At 44.6% G+C, this 27196-nt stretch overlaps 1 protein-coding gene and 1 non-coding gene across 2 annotated transcripts in view; one reads left to right on the forward strand and one right to left on the reverse strand.

Annotated features, from left to right (window-relative positions):
* The first annotated feature begins 6 nt into the window (after positions 1 to 6).
* PRKCQ (protein kinase C theta) overlaps positions 7 to 27196 on the forward strand; it is a 169723-nt gene continuing 142533 nt past the window's right edge. Inside the window, exon 1 of the mRNA XM_029955594.1 lies at positions 7 to 46. The gene's annotated coding sequence lies outside the window, so the exon portion shown is untranslated. The remainder of the gene's footprint in view (positions 47 to 27196) is intronic.
* LOC115305766 lies at positions 16897 to 17083 on the reverse strand. Its single transcript, XR_003914978.1, has one exon. It is a non-coding gene; the product is annotated as a U2 spliceosomal RNA (small nuclear RNA).

The raw sequence follows: 27196 nt of genomic DNA on the forward strand, positions 1-27196 counted from the left end.
CGCCGCCGAGCAGCAACGCCTGGGACCCCGGCCGCCCCGCCTGCAGGTAGGTGCCCGGGCGCGGGGACGCCGGCCCTGGGGAGGGCAGGAGGGGTCCACGCGGGGGCGCCGGGGACGCATCTCGCGGGGGGACTGGTGTGGGGGACGCCGGCCCGGGTCCCGCTCCGAGACGACCCGGGAAAGGGGCTCGGGACGCCTGTCCGGCCGCCAGGAGACTAGAGCGCAGCAAACTTTGGGCCACTTGTCTCCCGTGGCTTCTTGCGCGCGAGTGGCGCAGGGCGCTGCTGACCTTGGCCTTGCGGAGGCCACCGAGGCTGGGGCTGAGGCTGCCTTCTCTTCCTTCTGGTTTTCTCCCCTCTTAGCTGGGCTCATTGGGGTGGGAGGGAAGACGGTGGAAAGTTTTATGTCCTTGGCAAATACTGTAAGGAGAGATGGTTGATGCAGAAGGTGACTTGTGCACCGAAGAGAATAACGTGTTTTCTCGGGGTTTGCCAGAGCCGCAGGCAAGGCTGCCGAGCCTCACCTCTAAACAAAACCAAATTTCTTTTCAAGGTCCTGCGGCAGGATGAGGCGGCTCTGTGATAGATACCGGGGGAAGAAAAGTGTGGTGCTTAATCCTGTAACCTCTAGTGATAGTCTGTATTTTGGCATTCAGGGCCACACGTTAAGAAAGTAGAGTTAAATGTCTTTATCTTATTAAATTTGTAAGACCCCCGGTTATCTGTGTGAAACGGACTCTTCACGCTGAAGGCCTGGGCACTCCCTATAGGCGTGAGTGAGGGGAGGCCCAGAGGTCTGGCCAGGCTGGGAGGTTCAGATTCTCTCTGCCAGGAGGGTGCCAGTGAGCTGCCTTGTGCCTTGGGGTGGTCTAAGAAGCGGTTATTCAGCCTTGGCACAAGCTGAGAAGGCCGGGGTGGTGACGCAGAGGGAGGATGGAGACCTCACTGCTCTTCCCCATCAGGGGTGAGGGGGAAGCCGGCTGGGGAAGGTGCGTGGCCGGCCGGGCCCAGGTGCCCACCTGACCCCCTTACACTGGCTCTCTAGACCCTCCCGTTGGACCCAGCCTTCTGTAGAAGCTGTGAGCAGCGCAGCCCCCTTCCCTGGCAGGGGTGTTTGGTGGAGACACCCTGCTCCTAAGCTCCAGGTCCCCCTCTCCCATCCCCCACCCCAGCCTTGTGAATCACCATCTTCATTTTCCCCCCTAACTTTATCTTTGGTAACTCTGGTAAAATGGCAGGCTTAGGGGCGGATGCTTAATCTCTTTAAAAAATGCTGTGTCTAGTGGGAAGGAGGGTGACAAAGGATGATGACGTTTACTAATTTGGTTGCAAATTACTTTTGAAGTTTATGCACAGCTGTTTAAAATCCCTCTGAGATCAGTGCTATTGTTTGAGGCAGGTGTCTGCCTCAGATTGATCTTGTTCGTCCCTTTTCTGCTGATAGAATGTACGTGCATTTAAAGCCTAGGCATGGGAAGCCCTCCTAAAACCTCCGCAGCCTCCTGTGAAGTGCCTCCCAGTTCGTGATTAAGACTAAATTAAGTCATCTTGTGTGTGTGTGAGTTTTTCTCGTTCTCATAAACTTTTACCTGATTTCAAGAGTAGCCTGTGTAGCATCCTGGTCTGTGTTTCCCCCTCCTGTGATTTTCACGTAAATTGTTAACACATAAAGTTCCAGGGAGGATTTCTCGTTGCCAACCTTCAATTTGTCCCGGTCACTTCCGCCACCGTCTTGTGCCATGGTGACTCAGACTGGCACGGAGCACTTGGGAGGGCCCTCCCCCGAGGCCCACCTCCCCGGGTTAGAAACACCTTGAGTCTGCTCTCAGCATAGCTGGGTCAGCTGCTAGAACTTTGATGGTTTCTGCTGTTGGCATTTCTCGTTAGATACACAGGGGCATTGTACGATTGTCTGCACCTTCGGGCTTCTTATCATGTCAAAGATCCCTTTCAGCTCCAAGACTCTCATTTCCCTTGTTCCGAGCAGGTGCTGGGGGCTGCCCTGAAGAGCCCATTGGTCTTTGGTCATTTCTATAAAGGTCCCTCATTCGGTTGTAATATGTACTCTCTCTTCTGGAGGAGAGAGAAAATTCTTCTGTATAATGAACCTGATGTTCTATCTAAAATTCCCTGTGGATTGGGTCCAGGATTTTCTTTTGAGAGTGTGGGCTTACCGTGCAAATCTGTAACTGGCATCCAGGAGAAAAGTCCTCAAATCCTCTCAGAATGCAGGGTTTAATGATAGGACATTTGCCTTCCTTTAAAATAGGAATTAGAATTAGTACTTCCTGTTTTCAATGCATTTCATATTTTTGATTTACAGATTAGGTTATTTGTCCCCCCAAAATATTGCTGATAGAGTAATCGCACGTGACTGTTAATAAGGGTATATTTCCTTTCAGGTGGTTTCCATTTTACAGTCTTTAGCCTTTTCCCTTTTTTTGAAGCAATTTTCCTAAAATGTTTAAAATTTTTTAAAAAAAGTTGTGTGATGAAAAATCCCAGAGAACACAGGTATATCATGTGATTTCATATTTATATAATTTTGTTGCCCCAAAGCAAATGTGCAATTGAATGTAGAGTGGTCTCATGGTGACATACGTAGCATTTGAATTCTTCTGGGTCTATTATAGTGAAACTTGCAGTCTCTCTTTAAGAAGCATCTAGTTTTGCCGTTTCATGCCTATTCTGGTTGTTAAGGAAGAAATCGTGAGAACCTCAGAAACACATTGAGGCAGAAAGTTGAATTCAAAAGTGCTCTCTTGCAATAAAGGAAACCTCTTTCAATATCCTAACACAACACAATTTGTACACAAATTCACATCTCCCTCTCATCTAAGTACATCCCTGGGGCAAAGCAAGAATCCAGTTCAGAAATTAGAAATAGTTTACCCCAGCCTGAATTACAGTTTCTGTTCTGGGATTAAATTAGCAGATTTTTAAAGTACTCCCTTTGGGGCGCTTGGGTGGCTCGGTTGGGCATCTGACTTCGGCTCAGGTCATGATCTCTCAGTCTGTGAGTTCAAGCCCCACATCGGTCTCTGTGCTGACAGCGCAGAGCCTGGAGCCTGCTTCGAATTCTGTCTCCCTGGCTCTCTGCCCCTCCCCCACTCACTCACACACTCTCTCTCTCTAAAATATAATAAAAACATAAAAAAATTAAAGTACTCACCTTGGCAGGATTGCTTCTACATGTTGATGTTAACTTTTGAGTTAGGCTATTAATATGGATGATAATTAATAATAATAATCAGAGCCAACAAAAGCAATAAAATATGGTTTTATTAATGCCTTACTTATCATTGATGTGCCAGATATGAAACCGAGAATTTTATATTTGCACATTCCTATTTCATTTAACCTTCACAAAGCTTTTATGAATTGCATATTATTGTCATCGTCACCACTTTCATGTCGCAGGTGAAGAAACCCCGTCTCAAGGAAGTTGTGTCACTTGCCCAGGTTTTAACCTGTCTGACTCTGACACAGAGCTGGACAACCTTCCAGTTAAAGATGTTTTTTTCTTTAATGTTTGTTTGTTTGTTTTTGACAGAGAGTGTGTGAGCAGGGGAGGGGCAGAGAGAGAGAGAGAGATACAGAGAATCCCAAGCAGGCTCTGTGCTGTCAGTACAGAGCCCCATGCTGGGGCTCAAACTCACGAACCATGAGATCATGACCTGAGCCGAAATCAAGAGTCGGAGGCTTAACCAACTGAGCATCACAGGTTTTTCCAATTGTTACCAAATTGTACACATACCATAAAATCTATCATCGTAACCATTTTGAAATGTACATTTCAGTGGCATTAAGTACCTCACACTGCTGGGTAGCCGTCACCACCATCCGTCAGCAGAGCCCTTTCATCCTGCAAAACTAAAACCGTGTCCCCATTCGCCCTCCCTCCCAGCCCCTGGCAACCTCCCTCCTATGTCTCGTCTCTATGAATTTGACTACTCTGGGCCCCTCATACAGATGAAACATGCAGTATTTTTCTTTGTGTCTCTTGCTTATTTCACTTACCATGATGTCCTTCAGATTCATGTGAGCTGTAGCATTTGCCAGAATATTCCATTGTGTTTATATATCCTGTTTATCTCTTCATCTGTTCACGGACACTTGGGTTGCCTCCACGTTTTGGTTTGTATATAATGACGCTTTGGACATAGGTGTATAAATATCTCTTTAAGTCTCGGCTTTCAATTCTTTTGACTGGATTCAGTGGTAATTCGATATTTCATACTTTGAGGAAACATCATCCTATTTTCCACGGCAGCTGCATCATTCTGCGTTCCCACGAATGTGTGAAGGTTTCGGTTTCTCCACATCCTCAGTGACACCTATTTTCTGGGTTTTGTTGGTTTGTCTTGATGGTGGTCATCTTAATGTGTTGTGAAGTGATAACCAACAAACTTTTTACTGAATTGTTTGATGCTAGACTCAAGGATCTATGGGCTGACACTGCCCCTGAGTCCATTCATCTTCCTTGTCTCTCTTTGCTTATATACCTTTATCTAGTGCAGAATCATTAGAACAACCACTATCCAAGCATTTCGTGAATGACCGGGGAAACCAGGGCAGGAGGGCTCTAGGAAGATAAAAGATGCCTCTAGGAGGGGTTGCCCCTATGTACGTGAAGGACCTCGTGATTTAGAAATAAATGGTTGTCGGGGCGCCTGGGTGGATCAGTTGGTTAAGCTTCCAACTTCGACTCGGGTCATAATCTTGCAGTTTGTGGGTTCGTGCCCCATGTCGGGGTCTGTGTTGACAGCTCAGAGCCTGGGACCTGCTTCAGATTCTGTGTCTCCCTTTCTTTCTGCCCCTCCACTGCTCACTCTCTGTCTCTCTCTCTCTCAAAAGTAAGTAAACATTTAAAAAGATTGTTAAATAAAGAAATGGTTCTCAAGAATGAAGTAAGCATGGTGTTAGTGCTGGTAACTCTGAATGTGGAGACAGACCTTTTGCAGATTAAGGGTTAAATTATATTCTGTGTGCAATCAAAACACGACAAATTCTTGGGACGGTGGAGACAGTCAAAATGTTGATGACTATAATTCATTAAGCTTTTGCTGTGAGCCTCAGAGCCACACACTGTATTGTCTAACTCACAGGGGAGATGCAGACAGGTAAAGAGGAAATTCTAAGACAGCATGATAATTCCATCGTGTATGTATGCTTATGTGTCAGTCGATGCTATTGTGGGGTGCAACTGTATTATATATTTGTTTATTTCCTGTCTGTTTCCTCCTCTGGAATGTAAACCCTGTGAGGGCCAGCGTTTCACCCATAGCTGTATCCCCGGCTGCTCTGGCAGGGCCTGGCACATAGTAGGCCTGCAGTAAATAAGCCTACGGTGAATATGCAAGTGCCGTCCTGGGGATGCACACGGTGCTCTGGGAGCACTTAGACTTGGGGTGTCCGAGAGGATCTCTCGGGGGAAGTAATGGCAGGTAGCAGTGAGCCAGGTGAGAATGTTCCAGAAGTTGGGGACAGCATTTGTAGGATGGCCTGGCAGCTTGTGAACATGACATCCTAACTAAGAAGAGGAAGAGTCTGGTTTGAGTGCAGAGGTGAGTACAAGAGAGCAGGGCGAGCCTGGATGCTTCCCCTCAGTGTGTCTGTGGCGTCTGCGGCCACTCTTTAGGTAAGAGTACAAAGAACAGGGGCGCATGGTAGCCCAGTCGGTTAAGCATCCTATTTCGTCCCAGGTCATGGTCTCACTGTTCGTGGGTTTGAGCCCTGAATCGAGTTCACTGCTGTCAGCACAGAGCCTGGAGCCTAATGCAGATCCTCTGTCCTTCTCTCTCTCTTTCTCTCTGCCCCTCCCCTGCTCGCACACACTCTCTCAAAAATAAATAAATAGTTTTTAAAAAGTACAAAGGGCAGACCCTTAACTGTCCTTGCCTGTCTTACGCTCTGGCTCATCTCCTGTCCTCTGAGCTCTTCGCCCTGAGCGAGCACTAAAATAAGTACCTAGTAAGTAGGGTGCTGCCAAGGCATGGGTGTTTCCAGAGCAAACCAAGTGCTGAGTTCATGGTCAGATACGATGACTGTTCACAGCCCAGGTGGCCAAGAAGCCAAGTCTTTTGCGAACATGAGCCGAAATGCCTTTCTTGCAATTTTGGGAGAAGTGCATTTCAGTTGTGTGTTTTGCATGTTCAGAGCAGCGGTCTTCAACCATTTCCAGTCCGCAGTTCATTTCTGTACTGGTCTCAGTGGTACAAAAGCAGGCCTCTTCCACCATATTTTTTAAACTGCAAAACACAATTCATTAGTGGATTATGACATTAATGTCTTGCTTTGTGACAAGCTTTAAAAATGAAATAGAACTGAAAATGCTAGAACCCATTTCATGTAACAAGAGTAATTATTTCATGAAGCTTTCTCTCATGGAATTTAGGACATAGTCAATCTCTCTCTTACCTATTTGAAAATAACAGACTTACGGCGTTTAGTTTTCCGTACCATTCCTGGTAAGTCATAGGATCACGCAAACTCAAGGCTGGAGGGAAGAAGAAATGGAAAGGAAACTGACCTTTGTTGAGCCTGCTCTGGGCCAAGTGCTGGCATACGTGGGGTCTCTTACTCTAAAGCCCTGTGTATCAGGTGGGTCTTTCATGGTTTACAAAGAAAACACTGAATCTTGTAAACATGAAGACACTTGGTCGGGGGTCACACAACACATTGCTAGCAGTGAACCCTGATCTCTTGGCTCCTGATTTAATATCCTTCTTTATGCCCTGGGGGGTGTCTTCCCCACGTTTGTTCTTCAGTTGGCTGCTTGGGGAAGATACTTTCTTGGGGAAAGTGATGTAATCACATTCACATTTGTTAGGAGACGTGTAAACGTTGCGATTTATCGCATCAGCTTCTTAAAGGACTGGATCAGTTAGATGGAAATAGTATTGATGATTCAGACCGGGAATCCTTCCCCCTGAAGTTGACAAAGATGAAAACAGCTTCTCTTGCCTCCCCCAAAGCTTTCCCCTGGACGAGCATGGCTGGCGCCATGTGAGATGATGTGGTTTTCTTCCGACAGCCGGGGACCCTGGGGCCACTGTCTGCTCCTCCCAGTTTGTGAACAGAGGTTGAGGAGTTCTACTGAACAAAACTGTGCAACGACGCAAATTCATGATGCTCTAATTCTGCGATTTCCAACGTCTGCCAGGCTCTTGGGCTGTCCCCGGTCAACCCTCCTTGCTTTCCACAGCAGCCATTTCTGACCTTCTCCTGCCCACCCATCCCTGAGGAAAAATCTTCCATTTATGTCAGCGAAGGAGAAAGCAAGGGAACATTCTTCTGGCTAATAATATTCTCCTCCATTGGTGCTCTGGGATCCATTTCTTCCACATTCTTGGGCATCTCATTGCCTTGATTCTCTCCTCTCTGATATGTGTGTTCCTTCCCTCCCTCCTCACTGGTCCCATCGTCACTGCATCAAACATGCTTAAATCCCTTCCTTGTTCTAGCTACTTTTTTCTCTGTTTCCTCCTCCTCAGTGCCACACTCCTTAAATTGTCCTCTCTGCCTGCTACTCTGTTTGCTCACTCCACATGTCCTGCCACAGACACCTGGCTTTGCCTCTACTGACTCTTGGGAAACCCACACTCCCTATTGCTAATTCTGACTAAATTCTACTCCTTTCTTCCTTGATTTCTCTGCAGCAGACCATGCACTGAGCACTCCTGCATTCTTGGAGTAACGTTTCCCTTCTGTCTCTTTCTCCTTCTTCTCTTCTCTTTTGCAATCTTCTCTCCATTCTGTCCCCTGGAACGCTCATGGTCCTCAGTTCTCTGTCCCCATGGCCCCCTCATCCCTCATCATCTTACAAGCCTCCTCCACACTGACCACTCCCCAAAAGTTACCTATCAGAAGTTCTACCAGTCTTCTGTTGCCGCTGCTGTGATGGGCACGTTCAATACTGAATGCCCCGAACTGAACACATCACTCTGCCCTTTCTCTTGCTGCACATGTTTCCCTCCCACTCCTCTGTACCTGGTCCTGGCTTCACCTCTTCTTGCACAAGCAGAAAGCTAGATGCTTTTCCTTGACTCCTCACCCCAAACCACATTCCTTTAGTTCCGCCCTCTGCATCGCTTTATTCCATCCACTCTTCCCCACCTCCCTTCCCCTACTCTGGGTACTGGCCACCACTGTTTCTCGTCTGCGTTACTGCCAGAACCTCCTACCTGGTCTGTTACTATAGAAAATTCTTCATGTTGCTGCTGAAAGAACCTTCTAGAACCCAGATCTGGGCAAATCACTCCTGGTTTGATGTTCTCCAGTGGCTGCCCAGTACACTTGCAATGAAACCCAGACTTTGTAACACGAATCAGAGGGTTCTGGTCGATCTGCCCTCCCCTGTCCTCTGAAGATGCATCTCTCTAGCAACACGCACATCACATTCCGGCAAGTCTAAGCCCCTCTGTGTTCTTCAGTGGTCCCATGCCTCCTGTTGCCCTTGTAGAACCCTTTTTTAAAATATATATTTTTAAATGTCTATTTTTGAGGCGGGGGAAGAGAGCACACAAGTGGGAAGAAGCAGAGAAGGAGGGAGACCCAGAATCCAAAGCAGGCTCCAGGCTCTGAGCTGTCAGCACAGAACCTGATGCGGGGCTCGAACCTATGAGCCATGAGATCATGACCTGAGCCAAAGTTGGACAATTTAGTGAGCCACCCAGTCACCCTACCCTCATGGAACTTTTTGCTCAACCTCAAACCCTTCCTTCCTTTGGCAAATTCCTGTACATCTTCAGTCCCTAACTTAGATAAGTTAGAATGCTTTTCCTCATCCTACAAATTTGGATTTTGTTTCCTTCTACATGTTCTTAGAGGGTGTATGACGTCCTCCATGTAAAGTGCTTAGTAACCAGTCAGTAAATGTTAGCAACGACAGCACCTAGAATGTGTTGCCATTGTTGGCTTCCTTTTAGATTTCCCCAACAGAGCATAATCTCTCTGAGGGCAGACGCCACATTCCCACTTACTCTTTGTTGAACTGCTAGCACCCAACACTGTATCTGACACATGAAAGGAGGGTCTCAGTAACTAGAAGTGGAATAAATAAACGAGCCATACGGTTTGGAACCTGTTATATGTAAGAGACTATGTGTTAAGTGATAGGAGAAAGGAATCCCAAACTAGGGGTTTAAGTATCTTCACAGGTAGAATCCTTATCATTTGGACCCAATCCTCTGAGTCTGAATACATTCTAGAAAGTAAGAGCCAGGGGTGATGGGAAATATTCCAAGATGCTAAAAGGCAATTTGATACAAGGTAAAAACCACATCTCCCCTACTTATGGTGTGATTTTTCTCCCTCGTTCACCCTCTGTTTCTCACTTTGATGACCATTGTAATGCCAACAATAAAAAGAAGAAAGACTAAGCAGAAAATGATCGGAGAATAAAAGACAATCTTAAAATATCCTGAAATACCCTCCACACAGAAGGATGAGGCAATAGGTAAACATTAAATGTAGATACACCAAGAACTCAAAAACAATTTTAATAAAAACAAATACAAAAGGATAAAAGAGGTAAAAAGGTTTTAATGAAATGATAAAGATTTTACAGAATCTATAGAAAATAAACCATAATCATCTTGAAAATTCATTAAAGCAGGTAACAGCAAGAAAGGTAAAAAGTAAAAGACCGAATTCATGAGTAAGGATGATAAAAACATGTCAAAGATAAAATCATTGAAAGCACTCAAAGAAAAATGTTTTAAAAGTAAAGAATAATAAATTTGGGGGGACTCAAAGGCAGACTAAACAAAAGTTATGAACCCAAAGTGGGAAAAAATACCATAACGTTTTAAAGAAGATAAAAAATATGGGGCGCCTGGGTGGCTCAGTCGGTTAAGCATCCGACTTCGGTTCAGGTCATGATCTCACAGTTTGTGGGTTCGAGCCCCGCGTCGGGCTCTGTGCTGACAGCTCAGAGCCTGGAACCTGCTTCTGATTCTGTGTCTCCCTCTCTCTCTGCCCCTCCCCTGTTCACGCTGTCTCTCTCTCTCTCTCTCTCAAAAATAAATAAAACAAACAAAAATAATAATATAAAAAATAAATCCCCACAATAATAAAACTAAATGGGCACATGCGCAGGTTCCTAACCATGAGCAAGCCCCACCTAAAACAGTGTTAATCCTGGTTGTCTGGTTTATAACAAAAGCCCACCCCGACCTCCATGAGGTCTCAGAGGCAGATTTCCAAGGACACATTTTTGCATGAATGGGGTTGTGTTTCAGGAAAAACAGGCACTGCGAGGTCCACTGTGACCGTTCCCTCTGGGGGAGGGTCAGTTTCAGGTCAGCTACGGGCAATGCAACAGTTACGCACACCTTCGCCTACGGAATCAGGGAGAAGCTTCTCACGGTGGAAGACAGCCTCCTCCGCATCCCACCCCCGATGGCTTCACCATCCGAAGCATAAGTGTTCCTTTGGGAAATAAGGAAATAAGGGAGCCGCCTAAACCCAGAGTGCGTTCCTGCCTCTGTTGGTGAAGACCTCTCCTCAACCAGAGTCCCTTTTGGCAATTACAAAGTCAGTGTCCTTTTGTCATACACCTTTGCTGTGTAGCTGAAAATGCGTTTCCCTCTCTTATACTTTCTTAGGTCTCTGGGGACTTGCGGTTTCTATCCAGCTCACAACCAGAGCTCAACAGTGATATTTTAATTTAGCTCGTGTCTCCTGAGAAAGCTCACCTAAGCGCACGGGTCGGGTCTTCCACGTCCTCCTTTTTCTTTAGCTCCTGGCACCGAGCTCAGGCTGCGTCTGCACCTTAGGGGGATCAGGAAGCCTCTGGGAGTCAGGGAATCCATTTTACTTTCCTCCCAATGCCAGCGAGAAGGATTCTATGAGTATGACATTTCTCAGTGCCTGATCATTAGCATTTGAGAGTGCTAAGCTCTGCAGTTTTTGTCCGTATTTGCAAGGTTAGGTTTAGGGATCTCAGTGAAAAGCGGTTCCTGAGAGCCCCAAGTACATTGCTGCAGTTTGCTGGGCTGACTTCTGGTAGCCAGGCCCCACCTTGACATGGGCTGCCTCCCTCCCCTCCCTAGTTCTCTGGACCCTTCTCTGCACATCAGCCCCAAGCTCCTTGCTAAGTGGGGGCATCTGGTGGTTGGTACCCAGGGTATTAAGAATCTGACTTTGAGCATCGCTTTCAGTGGAAGAGGTTGGAGAGATGCTCTGGGATCTTGCGGCGTTGCCCCGGCCCCTGCGTTTGTCCCGCTTTTCCATGGCCGCCAGTCGTTCACGGCCATCCAGCTACGAAGGTGAATGGCAGGGTCATCGGCGTGGGGGCAGGGAGGGACGGAGCCACTCCCCATTCTCTTTTTACCATTTTCACCGAAAGAGGCATGAGTCGGATGAGGGGTCTCTAGGATTCCTGGAGATCCTAATATTTTGTAGCTGTTTTCTGGAACTTCCTTTGATGTCCCCATGTTCCTATCAGATGTCACTGGGGTGGTACAGAATCGGATGTGTGTCAGGGTTCCCGGCCTCCGGCTAGAGCCTGGGTGACAGGCCAGGGTCACCAGGAGAGGAACGTGTGACCCTTCACCATACATGGAACTGTTGTCACCTGAACACCACGGCCGTCCGGCTCTAGTTGTGCCTCTGTAGCAACAGAACGTCTTTCCTTCCATGTTGGTGATGATCGTAACATGCCGAATTTTCTCAGACACTGTAACCACCACGCTGTCTCCAAGTCCTGGTTCTCCACAGGGAGCAACCTGCCTCGTCGGTAGATTTTGTCTCTGGAAGATAAGCTAATGAGGAGCAGCAACCCGGTAGGGTCTTCCCTCCTCTGAGAATGGAATTTTTTAAATAAATGTCTTCTGCGTTGGTTATTCAAAAAGAATTAATTAGCATGGAGTTTTTAGACTTAGGCTGTTTAGAAGGGGCGGCATTCATTGCAGCCATAAATAAACTCTTTCATAAGAGGAACTTGAATCACTCCATCCTTTACATATAACTGAGTTTTATAAAAATCCTTCTCGTGTGGATGAAATAATTCAGTGAGAAATAGCCTACCTCATCCCAGGTTCTGAAGCAGAGGCCGCTTAAGTGTTTGCCCAAGGCACGACACCAGGCACTTGGAACTTCCTGCCTCCATTCCAATAAAAAGAAGGATTTTACTACTGGGATTTTTTCCTAGTTCCTGGGCACTGAGATTTGTTAATATTTACAGTACACTTGAGATCTGAGAGTTAAAGTGCGTCAGGAGAGTAAGCCAGAGGAACAGGAGGAAAGAGCTTTTTGTCACCTATTAAAATAAATGTGACATGCTTGACCCAAAAAATTGCCGACATTGCTAAGCATAAATTAGCACATAATTTTTTAAATTAATTAAGTAAAACTCATCCATTAGTAGTTTGTCATGGGCGGAGCTGGCGGAGAGAAATGTTGACACATGACATCACATTTAAATTTTATTATTTCAATAGACATGAGAGAAAGAGGGAGAAGCCACCCCAACCCCTGCCCCAGAGAGCAGACTAGAAGGATTTAGAACAGAGGACATATATGTTTATTTTTTTATTTTTTAATGTTTTTTTTTTTTAATTTTTGAGAGACAAAGAGAGACCACACGAGCAGGGAAGAGCACAGAGAGAGAGAGAGACACAGAATCTGAAGCAGGCTCCAGGCTCTGAACTAGCTGTCAGCGCAGAGCCCAACACGGGGCTCGAACCATGAGGTCATGACCTGAGCTGAAGCCAGACGCTTAACCGACTGAGCCACCCAGGTGCCCCTGTTTATTTAAATATATAGAAGTGGTTTTCTCCTGGAAAAAGAATTGCAGATATTTTCTTATGGAAGGATAATCTAGTCTTTTGGGTCTAAATATCTAGCCCTCGAGGGAGGTCACACCATTAAGTACTGTATGATCCCAAGGCACTTTGCAATACAGCCACGGAAGGAAATTATAAAGAGTCCTCAAACATCCTGCAGGTCCAACAAGTGAAAACTCTGTTCGTTGGGATGTTTGTCTAGAAACGACCAACAGGAAAGTTTAAACCGAACTCTGAGGAATTCTAATCCACACACTACGTTTTCTTAGCCTTTTGTAAGATGGACAGAGGATTACATTTTCTGAAAACTGCCTTTTACAAAGCTTGAGCACTAATCAGTTAAGTGTGACATAGGCTTGAAATGCGATTTGGTAATAAATAACCAAGGGTGAAGGACAACTTAACGCAGTGACGATGGGCTGATGCTATGACCCTGAAGTTGTCAAAGCTGCAGTTCACTATTTATTTGATCCCCAGCCTGGCTTTGGAAATCAATCACTGCGTGACGAACTTCCCCCAAAACTTAATGGCTTGAAATAACATCATTTTATTTGCTTGTGGTTCCCTGGGTCCGGGATTTGGGCTGGCACTGCCCCTGAGGTCTCTCACAGACTGTGGGCATGAAGGAGATGGGGTCACTTGTGTACGGCTGTTGGCAGGTTGGGCTGGAAGACCGGAAACACCCCCCCTCCCTCTCTTTCTCGGTGTAGCTCCCTGAGCTGCTTTTCGTGGTGATGAGAGCTGACAAGTGAGTGCTCTGAGCACACGAAGGCCAGTGCTGAGATCGCTCAGGGGCCAAGCGGAGCACCAGTTCTGCTGCGTATGCCTGGTCAGCAAGTCAAGGCCAGCCGAGGTCATGGGCGGGGGCGGTAGGCCACTCCCCTCTGCAGCGAGGCCTCGCAGCCTTGCAGAAGGAAGTGCAGGAGGCGGTGTGGTCACAGCCCTCTTTGGAGACATGGTCCCGCACAGGTCATCAGGCTGTCTGTCCCCTCCTGTCCCCATGGCCAGTGCACACAGTGCAGGCATCTGTTTCTCTCTGCCATTCAGCCCTCGCCTTTAGCAGACAACCCCCCTCCCCCAGCAAGTGCTCAGTACCGTTTAAGGTGTCAGGGTCCCAGGGCGGTGGCACTGCTGCAGAGCACCTGCCGGAGGGCCCAGACAGCCCCAGACAGGAGGCAGGGGAGAGGCGCGGGGGTGCGGTATAGCCAAAGTGCAGAGAGAAGGTGCTGAATAAACCCAACACAAGGCACACGGCACAGCAGGTGGAACAGAAGATCCGGTGAGATGGGGGCCAGAGCGGGGTGTGTCACAGAGAAGACGACATTATGTCACTCCAGCCCCGTGGCCCCCACAGAGGTGTCCGGGGAACCTCCCTCCAGGACGTCCTGGACCTGAAATGACAGCTGGGGCAGCCGATTCAAGCACTATGGGTGGCTCCCAGCAAGTGACCGCCTGTCCTGAGATGGCAGAGGAGAAGCTGCTCAGAGAGAAGGGAATACCCGTGGGACGGTCCTTCCTAAAGCCGAGATGTCCCCTGTGTCACGTGGGGAATGCCTTCATCCCTGAGCTTGGTTGACTGGATCGCGGAAACGTGACACTGACGGTGACGTGCTTGGCTCTGGTGACGAGGCGCAGGGGACATGGTGTGACTGCGGAGAGGTGAGGTGGCAGCTAAGCCCTGACCAGGAAGCCTCGCCTTGAAAGACCACGGTCGTCTTCTGGCTGAGCTATGTAGGAAGTCATCGTTGTGTGAAAATATTTTTCCATGCTCCCGATTCTGCTCTGGTCACCGATGGCCATGAGCCCCCAGAGGTAGGTCCTCCTGTCGTCCTCATTTTGCAGGTGAGGAAACAGGTGAAGTAGCTCGTTCAAAGTCACGGAGCTGCTGGATTAGGAGGCAGAAGTCGGACACGGACGGTTGGATGGTGCAGTCCCTGCTTGGCGAAGCTTGAACTTGACAATATACCGTAGCCATGGACTCGTTCTTTAAAAATGCCACTCGGCGTTGGTATGGATTCTCAGATGGGAGTTTTGAGAGTTCCTTCCCTCTTTATATCTCAATTACTGTTTGGGGCACATTGAGAAATGGCAAATTCTGTCATGGACACGTGTACATGTGTAGTGGCAGCTGTGGCTTGCCGAGGATCCACGAGAAGAAAGTTTGCTTAATTAAAAAGGAGAGAGGCATGCAGCCGGATTAACATTCTTTAGTAATAACGCTGACGTCTGAGCTTCAGCTTTAGGGGATTGTTCTAGAAATTAGGAGAATAATATATTGGGATCCTGTGAAATATTCTTAGCTTGTTTTTTTTAGTATATGCCTGGTGTAACTTTGCAATTTGCTTTTTGGACAGTAAGCTCTATCTATGAACCCCTAATAAGGTTCACATTAAGTTTTGGATCTTTTTTGGTCTATTATGTATTAATATTATTTGATAAGGTCCTGAAGCACATGATTCCAAAAAGTTCAGAAACCTTACTTTCGCCACTATTTTCCAAAGATTAAGGTTTTTAAATCTCAAGAAACGTATGCTTTATTATTTTTTTATTGGTCTGCAAAATAAAATCAGAAATGCAATAGGTGGTTCATTGTTGAGCAAAATGACAATTTTCAGAGGTCGGGCCATTCACTGACCATAAATAAATAATAGCCCTGAGAATGGGTAAGTAGGAAACTCACCATAATCCTCAAGGCACAGGACATCATGATTCATGATCTCAGAGGCAGAAACAAAGGGTCTACATTTTGTATGGCTTTCGTTTTAACCTGTGCCTCTGTCTTCCTGGACCCCTGATGTGCCCGTCCAGCCAGTACGCCTAGCGATGGGTGGATTCAGCCACAGAGGAAAGGAAAGAAGCCATGAACAGGACAGAGGAATTTTTTTTTCCCCCTTCTTGGAGTGGGCTTCCCAGCAAATCAAAAGGTGACCACTTTGGGAAAGCTACTTCCTCCCTGGTCTCACAATTCCTTCTGTTGCCCTAACAGAAAGTTCTCACTTCGCTTTACTCCAGTACCTGAAATTCCACCAACTAGAAGTTTAAGGAACAGAGAGATCCTCTTAGAAACGTGCCTGTCTTGATAAGGTTTCCTTCCGATGCGAGAGGACCTTAATCATTAACTTTGGGAAGATGGGGATCTTTATGAGGAGGAGGGCTGGAATTCATTCAGTCCACAAGTATTTATTGATCAAGCACGTCATTGGTCAGTGACTGATCTGGTGTTGAGAGTGTAGGGGAGGCAAGGCAGCCCAGATCCTGGTCTCCATGAAGTCTGTTCTCTTTTGGAAGAGAAAGACAATTTTAAAAAAAGGTAAACAGTACAGAAATGAGAATTTAGATAGTGACAGAGCTATTAATCACTGAAGAAAGTGAAGAACTAAGCAGACAACTTTCTGGAACATGGCCTGGTCTTAGACTACCAAATACTTTGTTTTTATGGAGAGTAAGGGAAAGGAAAAATATATGATATTTTTCTGCTACAAAGTTATGGTTAAAGAAAAGGGGTCAGACAAGTCATGAGATGATGTAGAAGATCATCTTCTGTCCTTCCCTGGTCTCGAATAACAGACAATTCTCATTTTCTGCATTCCTTTCTGAGGCCTGGGGCCATGGCTACATATCCATCATTTTTCCCTTGTTGGTACATGCCTGGGACATACTTGACGGTCAATCAATATTTGGAAGCAGACTATTATGCTTCCTGTTAGCAATGAGTAGCTATACCTCTAAAAAAATCTTTTTTAAAGCTTATTTATTTTGAGAGTGTGCATGTGCTCATGAGAATGGGGGAGGGGAAGAGAGAGAGGGTGAGAGAGAGAAAGAGAATCCCAACCAGGCTCCGCACTGTCAGCACAGACCTTGATCCCAGGAACGATGAGATCATGAACTGAAATCACAAGACAGACACTTAACCAACGGAGCCACCCAGGCACCCCTAAAAAATATCTTGACTTTGCTCTGCCTATTGCTACAACTTCTGCAGGTTAGCACATGAGCAGAAGGAAATTAAAAGGCGACCTAATTGATTCCCACTCGCGCGTTGCCAGCCCCAAAGCTTTCACTTCCTATCTTCTTCGTAACGTCCACATGCGCCACATCTGAAGGGATACGCCTTGCTGTTCTTGAGAGAACGCTCAGCACTCAATCCTTCACTGGGGAAAAATGACCCTGTTTCATCTTTAAGTGGGGTCTTTTGTTACCCCCCTTTCTCAAATCCTGAGGATAAAAACCATCTCTTAGAATTTTCCCCAAATCTTAATACACTTGATCTTAGCCAAAAGGCCGAGAAGCGATCCCCCAAATCTTAATAATACTGAGACAAAAGTCCATCAAATGAGGAATTTTAGCCTGTATAGGTAGGAATTCTTCCCAGGATCCTCACTTTAAAGGCTAGGAGAATGGGACTCAGAGGTGCCAAGTAAGACATTCAGAGTGTCGCAGCTGGTTGGAGGTCGGGTCAAGATTACACCGTAGGCCTCTTGACTCCCACTGTTTTTAACTCTGGCTCTAAAATAACCTTAATAAAGACCAGTGATCTCCCGTGCCAACCTCAAAAATTCAACTCCAACCTAAAAATCTTACTTTTCTTTCTGTATCAAGGGGACCATATCTTCACAAGTGCAAGGGGTGTGATCCCATAGACAACACTATTCCAGAAAGCAGGGACTCTGCTCAGAACATTATGCTCCCAGGGGCTTCATGGAATCAATCCACCAGCTTCCTGATCCAAAGCAATTTCCCAAACCTTCTGACTGTGTCCTTGATGGGTCCTTGCTGGACCATCAGCTTCATTTCTCTCCCCTGTCCTTTATCTCCGTTTCCTGGTTGTATTTTATCTAAGTCATCCTTACTTAGGTTGAGCTAAACCTGTGGTTTTGCAAATTTAATCAGTTGTGGGTTTCTGCATATATCTCCTCCATGTGTTTATGAAGACTTAAAAAAATAGCATTCTATGTTTTCTTCTTTATAGTTGTATGAGGGAAGATTTGTTTTTGCTTAAGGTTTTTCCAAACAAATTCAAATCTATTTAGAAGAATATATTTTAAGAAGCCAAAATGCTTTTCAAACCTATCATTTTAGCCACAGTTGAATTCCCTTAAAGTTTTGAAGTTTGATTGTAATGAAGAGATCATGTGACTTTTGAGCCTGGATTTATGCTTTAAAGCAGAGAAGCTGTTTCATGGTTTTCAACACGGAAGAGATTTTGGAAGGCATCTCTTATAGCTGTTGTGGAGGAGAAGCAGCAGCATGCAAAGATGAGAGGGTTGGTATTGATTAGGAAACTATTGTAATAATTGAGAGAAAACATCTGAAGTTTTCAAGCTAAAATACTGAAGAGTTGGGGTCAAGTACAAAATAACCAGATAGAATTCATGGGACTTGTTGTGTAGTTGTGTAAAAGGGTAAGGGTAAAGACCTCACAGTTGAGTCTTGTATCTGTTGCTTGGGAGACTCGATAGATGGTCATTACCTTGATCAAGACAGTTGAGAGAGGAGAGGCATAGGCACTGAGGAAAAGATAGAATTCATATTTATTTTGGCTGTGCATGGGGAGCTGGTGGAACACCACTTGGAGAGGTCCCATCTATAGCTAAAGCATAGCATTGAAGGATGTGGTAGTATACTTCAAGAAAAGCATACCTTTTGAAGTTATCACTAAGTAGAAGATTACTGAAGCCATCACGTGGATGAGATTGGTCAGAAAACAAAGTCAAGTCAAACCTGGATGTATTCCATGATATTTACGCAAAGCAGCCTGAGCCAACAGCATAGATGAAGAGTGGCCAAAGGGATGGTAGGGACACAGGAGAGGAGAGAGGCAGCTGTCATATAACATGTGGTATCAACAAGGCAGACCAAGAATGAGCCAGTGGGTCTAGAGGCGGCACCCTCACTGTGTTTGAGACGGCAAGATTAGCAGGGTGGTGGGTGGCAGAAGCCAAACAATGGGGTGGGAAGCCAGTGGAAGGTGTGGAGATGATGGCTGGGGAAGCTTGTTGTGAAGGAAAGAGGCAGGGCTGCACGTACAGGAGAAGCCACGTCCAAAGTTGTCGGGAGGAGACGTGAGTGTTTGCAAATGGGAGAGGGAGAAGCTGGGGTCACAAGGACAACAAAGGGGGAAGGAAAAGAATAGTTCCAGGGATGTGGCCAAGGACATCCATGGGACACCCCAGGGAGAATAGATGGAGATGGAGATAGGTGGAAACAGAGGGAAGGAAGTTGAGCAGGTGTGGGCCTCAAGCCTTCCATTTTCTCATCAAAATGACTAGTTCATCTGCTGAGGGTAGAGAGAAGGCAGAATTATGTTTCTGGAGACTTCAGGAGATCAAGGGTGGAAAAACCTGTTTGGGAAACGGGAAGAGAAGCAGCCCAGGGTGAGAGAAAAAATAAGTGAAGATTGTTGGCAAATTCAGTAATGAATCAAATACATTATTTGTTGCCTTTTTTATAGTAAAAATCCACATACCATAAAATTTACCTTTTTAACTATTTTTAAGGAAACCGTGCAGCGGCATTACTTAGATTGTGCAACCACCACTGTGATCGATTTCCAGAACTCTTTCATCATCCCAAACAGAAACTCTGGGACCCCACTAAGTGATAACACCCCATTACTAGCCCCTCCCCCGACCTCTGGAAACTACCATACCACTCTCTGTCTCTGTGGGATCAGTTGCTCATTCTAGATATCTCATACTCATTGCTTTCAGAGCAGGATTCCACTAAGAGAAAAGGGAATAACAAGAAAGTAATAATTCTTACTTTAATGTTCTATAGATGAAGAGGTGGTTCCTTTCTTAAAATTTTTTTAAATGCGTATTTATTTTGAGAGAGAGAGCATGCAGGGGAGAGAGAGAGAGAGAGAGAGAGAGAGAGAGAGAGAGAGAGAGAGAAAGAAAGAATCTCAAGCAGGGTCTGGGCTGTCAGTGCGGAGCCTGATGCGGGGCTGGATCTCATGAACTGTGAGATCATGACCTGAGCTGAAATCAAGAGTCGGACGCTTAATGGACTGAGCCCCCCAGGTGCCCCATTTTTACCTTCTCATTTTCATTCTGTCCAGTGGAGTTTTCCAGAAGCTGCATGTTATAATAGCAACAGACTGGAGGCAGAAATAGATACAAGAAGCCAGCTGACATTTATGAAGCGAGACATTGAAAAGATTTGCAAAAACATAAAAGAGTGCCACATTTCTCATTTGTTTGCTTTAAAAATATTACGTATCTGAAAATATGCTTATGTTAACGTATATCATGGACTTTTATTGTTATTTCTGGTTAATAATTTTTAAATTTTCTCAGTGTTATTTTCTGATGCAGCAAATAGATTTAATCCACATAAACCAAAGCTGTTTGGCATCTTTGACAATTCTCAACGAGGTAAAGGAATTCTAAGAGCAAAGGGTTTTAGAGACATTGCTACAAAGAAAGGAGAGTGAATAAATTGAGAGTATATGTATCAACAAGAATGAATCTCACAAACATGATAAATGGAGCTTCAGAAGAATATAAACAATTTATTATGAGTTTTAAAGCCTGCTTTAAAGTTTTAAAATCTGGTACCTATAGAATAGATCTAGATGTATATAGGTGTAGGGGCACCAGGTGGCTACTCTTGATTTCAGACCATGTATTGATTTCACAGTTTGTGGGATCGAGTCCCGTGTCAGACTCTGAACTGACAGCATGGAGCCTGCTTAGGATTCTTTCTCTCCCTTTCTCTCTGCCCCTCCCCCACTCAAGTGCTTTCTTTCTCTCTCTCTTTCAAAATAAATAAACTTAAAAAAATATATATTATATATATATGTATATACACACACATACACTACATGTCTCAAAAAATGGTGGAAGTAATAAACTGCAAAGTCTGGATAGTAATTCTCTTTGTAGTTAGTGGGAATAAGAAAGAGAATACAGACAGTGGAAGGACATTGGAAACCTGAAATGGATTGGTTAGCTTTTTCTTTTTAGGTTGGATTGTAGGTATAGGGTGTTCCTGAAGTTATTTTTTCAATGTTTTTGTAAGCCTGAAATGCTTTATTAACAATTTCAGAACTAGTGGCTATATACAACTCAACAACAACAACAAAAACCAAAAGCCCAATTAAAAAAATAGGCAAAGGACTTGAACAGACACTTTTCCAAAGATGATATGAATGGCCGGGAAGCATCTAAGATGCTCAACATCACTATTAGAAAAATGCGCACCTGGCAGGGGACCATGGGGAGAGGAAGGGGGAAAGAGAGCGGGGGAGAGTGAGAGACACAGATCAAGGGAGACTACTGAATACTGGAGACGAACCGTGGACTGAAAGGGGAGGGGGAGGGGGGGAGGGGGTGATGGTGATGGTGGGGGGCACTTGTGGGGAGAAGCACTGGGTGTTCTATGGAAAACCAATTTGACAATAAACTATTATTTAAAAAATAAAAGTCAGGAACTGTCAAAAAAAAGAAAACATTAAAAAAAAAAAGAAAAATGCGCAGTGAGATGTCACTTTGTACCTATTAGATGGCTTCTCAAAAAAACAAGAGTCAGTGAGGACGTGGAGAAACTGGAGCCCTTGGGGACTGTTGTCGGGAGTGTACAATGGTACATCTGCTGTGGAAAACACCACGGCAGTTAGAAAATTAAAAATGCAATTGTAGTGTGCTGCAGCAGCCCCTCGTGTGGTCTCCAGCCCATCTCTGTTCACAGCAGCGTTATTCACAGCCAAACAACCATTGCTAGATGAATGGACAAACAGTATGTGGTGTATACATAACAATTGGAGTTATATTTGGAGTAAATCTGGAATTTTATTTGGTCTTAAAAAGGAAGAAGATTCTGATATATTCTATAACATGAATGGACCTTGAGGACATTAAGTGAAATAAGCCAGTCACAAGACCGACAAAAGCTGGCTGATTGCACTCACGCGCAGTATCAAAATAAGTCAGTCATAGAAACAGAAAATACAATGGTGGTTTGCAGGGGCTGGGGGGAGGCAAAATGGGCAATTGCTGTTTAATGGGGACAGAGTTTCACTTCTGCATGATGGAAAATTCTGGAGATCTATTGCACAACACTGTGAATGTACTTAACACTACTGAACTGGACACCTAAAACTGGTTAAGATGGTACCTATTTTTAAAGTTTGTTTATTTTGGAACAGGGAGAAAGCATGAGCAAGGGATGGGCAGAGAGACAGAGAGAGAGAGAGAGAGAAAGAGAGACAGAATCCCAAGCAGGCTCCACGCTCAGTATGAGCCCAACATGGTGCTCAAACTCGCAACCCATGAGATCATGACCGGAGTCGAAATCAAGAGTCAGACACTTAACTCACTGAGCCACCCAGGTGCCCCAAGACGGTACCTTTTATATGTTACTTTTTTTTACCACAATAAACAAATTAATAGTTTGAGTAGCAAAATTTTGTCTGACCTGGGGATTTTCAGGTTCCTTGCTGTCCCTCAGTTATTGTTAAAAATAGTAAATTTATAAACCTGAACTAATTATATTTTTTGCTCAGACTCTCTGTATCTAGTCTGATTTTGGCTCACCTTGAGCACTCTGCCTTTCCAGAATACCTTCTATTTCCTCTCCCCTGCCTCAACCCTACCTGCAGGGATCCTAATGGATCCCACTGAAAGATACCCAACAAAGTTCTGCTTTCTCTTTGAGAGAATCAGGAACCATTCTAGGTCATATGGATCCCCAGTGCCCTAAGGACTTGGGTGCACTAATATTTTGTATACAACCCATTGTCCATTACTCAATTCATCCATATATTGCTTCTTAGAGCCATTTGATCACCCCAATTAGAATTTAAGCCATTGGAAGACAGGGATCAATAACACTTTTGTCGCTTATGTTTGCCTGTCACTGAGCTTTGTATGTAACTAGCGTACAATAAGACCAGTGAATGAATGAATGAATGAATGAATGATGAGATGAATGGATGGAAGTATCAGTGGGATTTTAAAGACGTAGCTGAGCTGGGTTCCTATGTTTTACTTACATTCCTTGCACCAAACCCCAGATTTCATCTCAAAAGCGCCATCTTGCTTTATCTGGAGAGGCACTTCTACCCCAAGCCTGGATAGAGAGTGGGTAAGGTTGTCTTTATTCCCCCACCCCGCTCCCCCTGGCACCCCTGCCACCCCATTTTATGGTCCTTTTTGTTTTAAGAAGCTTACTATCAATTGACACACAAAAAAGACAGCAGGTAGCAAAAATAATAAAAGTCAGGGCTTGTGCAACGTAAGAGTAATGCCTGATATTTGATGTTCAATATCTCTGATCTCAATTCCTCATTATTCTACGTACAAACTGTGACAATTTCTCTCTCTTTAAAATCGTGGTAGGGGGCACCTGGGTGGCTCAGTCGGTTGAGCGTCCGTCCGGCTTTGGCTCAGGTCATGATCTCAGGGTTCGTGGGTTCCAGCCCCGCGTCAGGTTCTGTGCTGATGGCTAGCTCAGATCCTGGAGCCTGCTTCAGATTCTGTATCTCCCTCTTTCTCTCACCCTCCACTGCTCACACTCTCTCTCTCTGTCTCTCAAAAATAAATAAAAAAGCATTAAAAATTAAATAAATAAATAAAATCATGGTAAAGTATACATAGGACAAAATTTACCCTCTTTGCAGTTTTAAATTTTTTTTAATGTTTATTTATTTTTGAGAGAGAGACAGAGCATGACTGGGGGAGGGGCAGAGAGAGAGGGAGACATAGGATTCAAAGCAGGCTCCAGGCTCTGAGCTGTCAGCACAGAGCCCGATGCGGGACTCGAACCCACGAACCGTGAGATCATGACCTGAGCCAAAGCTGGACGCTCAACCGACTGAGCCTCCCAGGCGCCCCTCTCTTCGCAACTTTAAAGTGTACAGCACAGGGGCGTAAAACCCAGTCACGCCCTTGTTGTGCATCAAATGGCCACCCTTCATCTCCAGAGTTTTTCAACTTTCTAAACAGAGACCGTGTCCCCACTAACCACTTAACTCCTATCCCCACCCTCCCCAGTCTTTGGTAACTTCTACTTTACTTTCTGTCTTTTGGCTATTCTCTGTGTCTCAAATAAGTAGAATCATAATATTTGTCCTTTTATATCTCACTTATTTCACTTACTCTCATGTTCCTAAGGTTCATTCTTGAGGGTGAACATTGTAGCATGCATGTTGTATGCACGCATCATGAACGTTGTAGGGCGCATCACCGTTTTGTTCCTTTGGGGGCTGAAGAATATTCTACTTTAAACTTCTTGGACTTCAGTTGTCTACTCTGTAAAATTGGCTCGATAGCCCGTTCTTCAAAGGTCACTACAAGGATTTCACAAGACCATGAAAAATAGTGGACAGTGCCCAGCACAGTGCTTTGATGTATGATAGATAATAATTTAGCTTCCTCTTACCCTTTCTAAATTATAAATTTCATGAGGACCAGGTGCCAGCAAGCTGCTTTCCTCATTTCCCGAGTTCGTTATGTCACACATTAGTGAGTGCGCAGTAATGAACATGTGTAATTGAACCGGAGAACCCCCTGATTTAATAAATTACAGATCCTCTGCCAGCATCATAAAAGTGACTGTTTCACACCTTCCTACTCCTCCTCTTCACCCCTACCTACAAATCAATGTCATGAGGATAATAATAGCAGACCCCCATCACTCAGGAAGACGAGCTGATGTCATCCACCATGGATTTGGATCTCTAGTAGCTTAGGTAAGAAACCATGTTTGGAGAGTCATCTGATAAATTCAGACAGCGAGGATGCGCTGAGAGCATCGAATCACAAGCAGAGATCCTGTTTTCAGTCACCTTAATTTGTGATCCTCCTTTGGCCCAAGTCAATTAGAGTTAATCACTGGGGAGCTAATTAAAGTGTCACTCCTTGCTATTACCAGTAGGTTCTGTGTTCTTTCCATTGGAATGGGCAAAGGGATGCTTAGGTTGACAGTGTATCTGGGTCATTAAAGAGGCAAATCTGATGAAGAACCGTAAGTGTTATTTTTGGTAGGAACAGAAAGCCTTCAAGGAACTTTCCAGAATGGATGTCAAGAGGCAGGATTTAAATGAAAAACCTGACTCTGTGACAAACAGTTTAACTTCTTTCAGACTGATCTTCCCCATTGGCAAAATTACTGTGAAAAAAAATTTACTTCACATTGTCTTTTGATTTGTTCAAACATTGTTTTCCCCAAACCTCTCTTTCTAGAACTCCCTCAAAATAACGATTTAATGTATGCATTTTTTGCCCTGAGAATTCCTTTTTTCTTCAATATGAATGAATGGCTCTATGCTCTACTGATACAAGAATTAATGTTCAGGGAGGAAAGTCAAGTTTTTTGAAATTCTATATTCAGTTACATGAATCTTGCCTATCTAGGATACCAATGAGCGTGTAAGTTTAATATGTAGAAAATTATGTTGTCTATTTTATTTTGTCTTATGAAAAATTAGACTGGTAAAGGTGGTGAATATTTTATTATGCACCTCAAATAATACAGCTTCCCAATTTGTTGAAAGCAAATGTGTCATCTTTGTTAAAGAACAGGCTTTCAGGGCACCTGGGAGGCTCAGTCAGCTCAGCGTCTGACTTTGGCTCAGGTCATGATCTTGTGGTTCAGGGTTCAAGCTCTGTGTCAGGCTCTGTGCTGACAGCTCAGAGTCTGGAACCTATTTCAGGTTCTGGTCTTCCTCTCTCTGCCCCTTCCCAGCTTGTGCGCTCACTCGCTCGTGCTCTCTTTTTCTCTCTCAAAAATAAATAAACATTAAAAAGAATAGGCTTCTGAATGTTTTAGAAACAATACACTACATATCTCAGGAAGGTCAACCTTAACTGACTGGAAAACAGGGTGCTTTATTTGTGCTATAGGCATACCTTGGAGATATTAAGAGAGGAAATATCACAATAAAGAAAATCAAATGAGTTTTTTTGGTTTTAAGTGCATATAAAAGTTGTGTTTATACTACACTGTAGTCTATTAAGTGTGCAATATAGCATTATGTCTATGAAAACGACCTACAGACCTTAAATAAAAAGTAATTTATTGCTAAAAAATGCTAACCATTATTTGAACTTTCAGCAAGTGTAATCCTTTTGCTAGCAGAGGGACCTGCTGACTGATCGGGAGGCAGTTGCCAAAGGCTGGAGTGTGGTGATTCCCTAAAATAAGAGAACAATCAAGTTAGCCATTGATTCTCCCTTTCATGAATGATTCCTCTGGAGCAGGTGATGCTGTTTGGTAGCATTTGACCCACAGAAGAACTTCTTTCAAAGTTGAAGTCAGTCCTCTCAAGCCTTGCTATTGCTTTGTCAAGTTTATGTGATATTCTAAATCGTTTGCCATCATTTCAGTAATCTTCACAGCATCTTCAACTAAGAGTAGATTCCATTTCAAGAAACCACTTTGCTCCTCCATGAAAAGTAACTCCTCATCTGTTCATTTTATCATGAGATTGCAGTCATTTGGCCCCATCTAAAGGCTACCCCTCTGATTCTGGTCCTCTGGCTGTTCCCACCACATCCTCAGTTACTTGTTTCGCTGGAGTCTTGAAACCCTCAACATCATCCATGAGGGCTGGAATCAACTTCTTACAAACTACCATGAATGTTGGTATTTTGACCCCTTCCCATAAATCATGAACATTCTTAATGGCATCTAGACAGGTGAATGCTTTCCAGAAATTTTTCAATTTACTTTCCCCAGATGCATCACTATGGATGGATTTGATCAGAAGAATCACTATTATGGCACCTGTAGCCTTATGAAATGTATTCCTTAAACAATAAGAGTTGGAAGTCAAAATGACTCCTTGATCCATGGGCTACAGAATGGATGTTGTGACAGCTGGCATGAAAACATTATTTTCATTGTACATCTCCATCAGAACTCTTGGATGACCAGGCGCATTGTCAGTGAGCAGTCCTATTATGAAAAGAATCTTCCTGAGCAGTAGGTCTCAGAAGGGGGCTCAAAATACTCAGTAAACATGTTCTAAGCAGATATGCTATTATCTGGGCTTTGTTGTTCCATTTGTAGACCACAGGCAGAATAGATTTAGCATAATTCTTTTTTTTTTAATAGTTTATTGTCAAATTGGTTTCCATACAACACCCAGTGCTCTTCCCCACAAGTGCCCTCCTCCATCACCACCACCTCTTTTCTCCCCTCCCCCTTCAACCCTCAGTTCGTTCTCAGTATTCAATAGTCTGCCAAGTTTTGCGTCCCTCTCTCTCCCCAACTCTCTTTCCCTCTTCCCCTCCCCTTGGTCCTCCATTAGGTTTCTCCTGTTCTCTTGTTAGACCTATGAGTGCAAACATATGGTATCTGTCCTTCTCTGCCTGACTTATTTCACTTAGCATGACACCCTCGAGGTCCATCCACTTTGCTACGAATAGCCATATTTCATTCTTTCTCATTGCCATGTAATAC

Source organism: Suricata suricatta, chromosome 10, assembly GCF_006229205.1.
Source record: "Suricata suricatta isolate VVHF042 chromosome 10, meerkat_22Aug2017_6uvM2_HiC, whole genome shotgun sequence".
Classification (NCBI taxonomy): Eukaryota; Metazoa; Chordata; class Mammalia; order Carnivora; family Herpestidae; genus Suricata; species Suricata suricatta.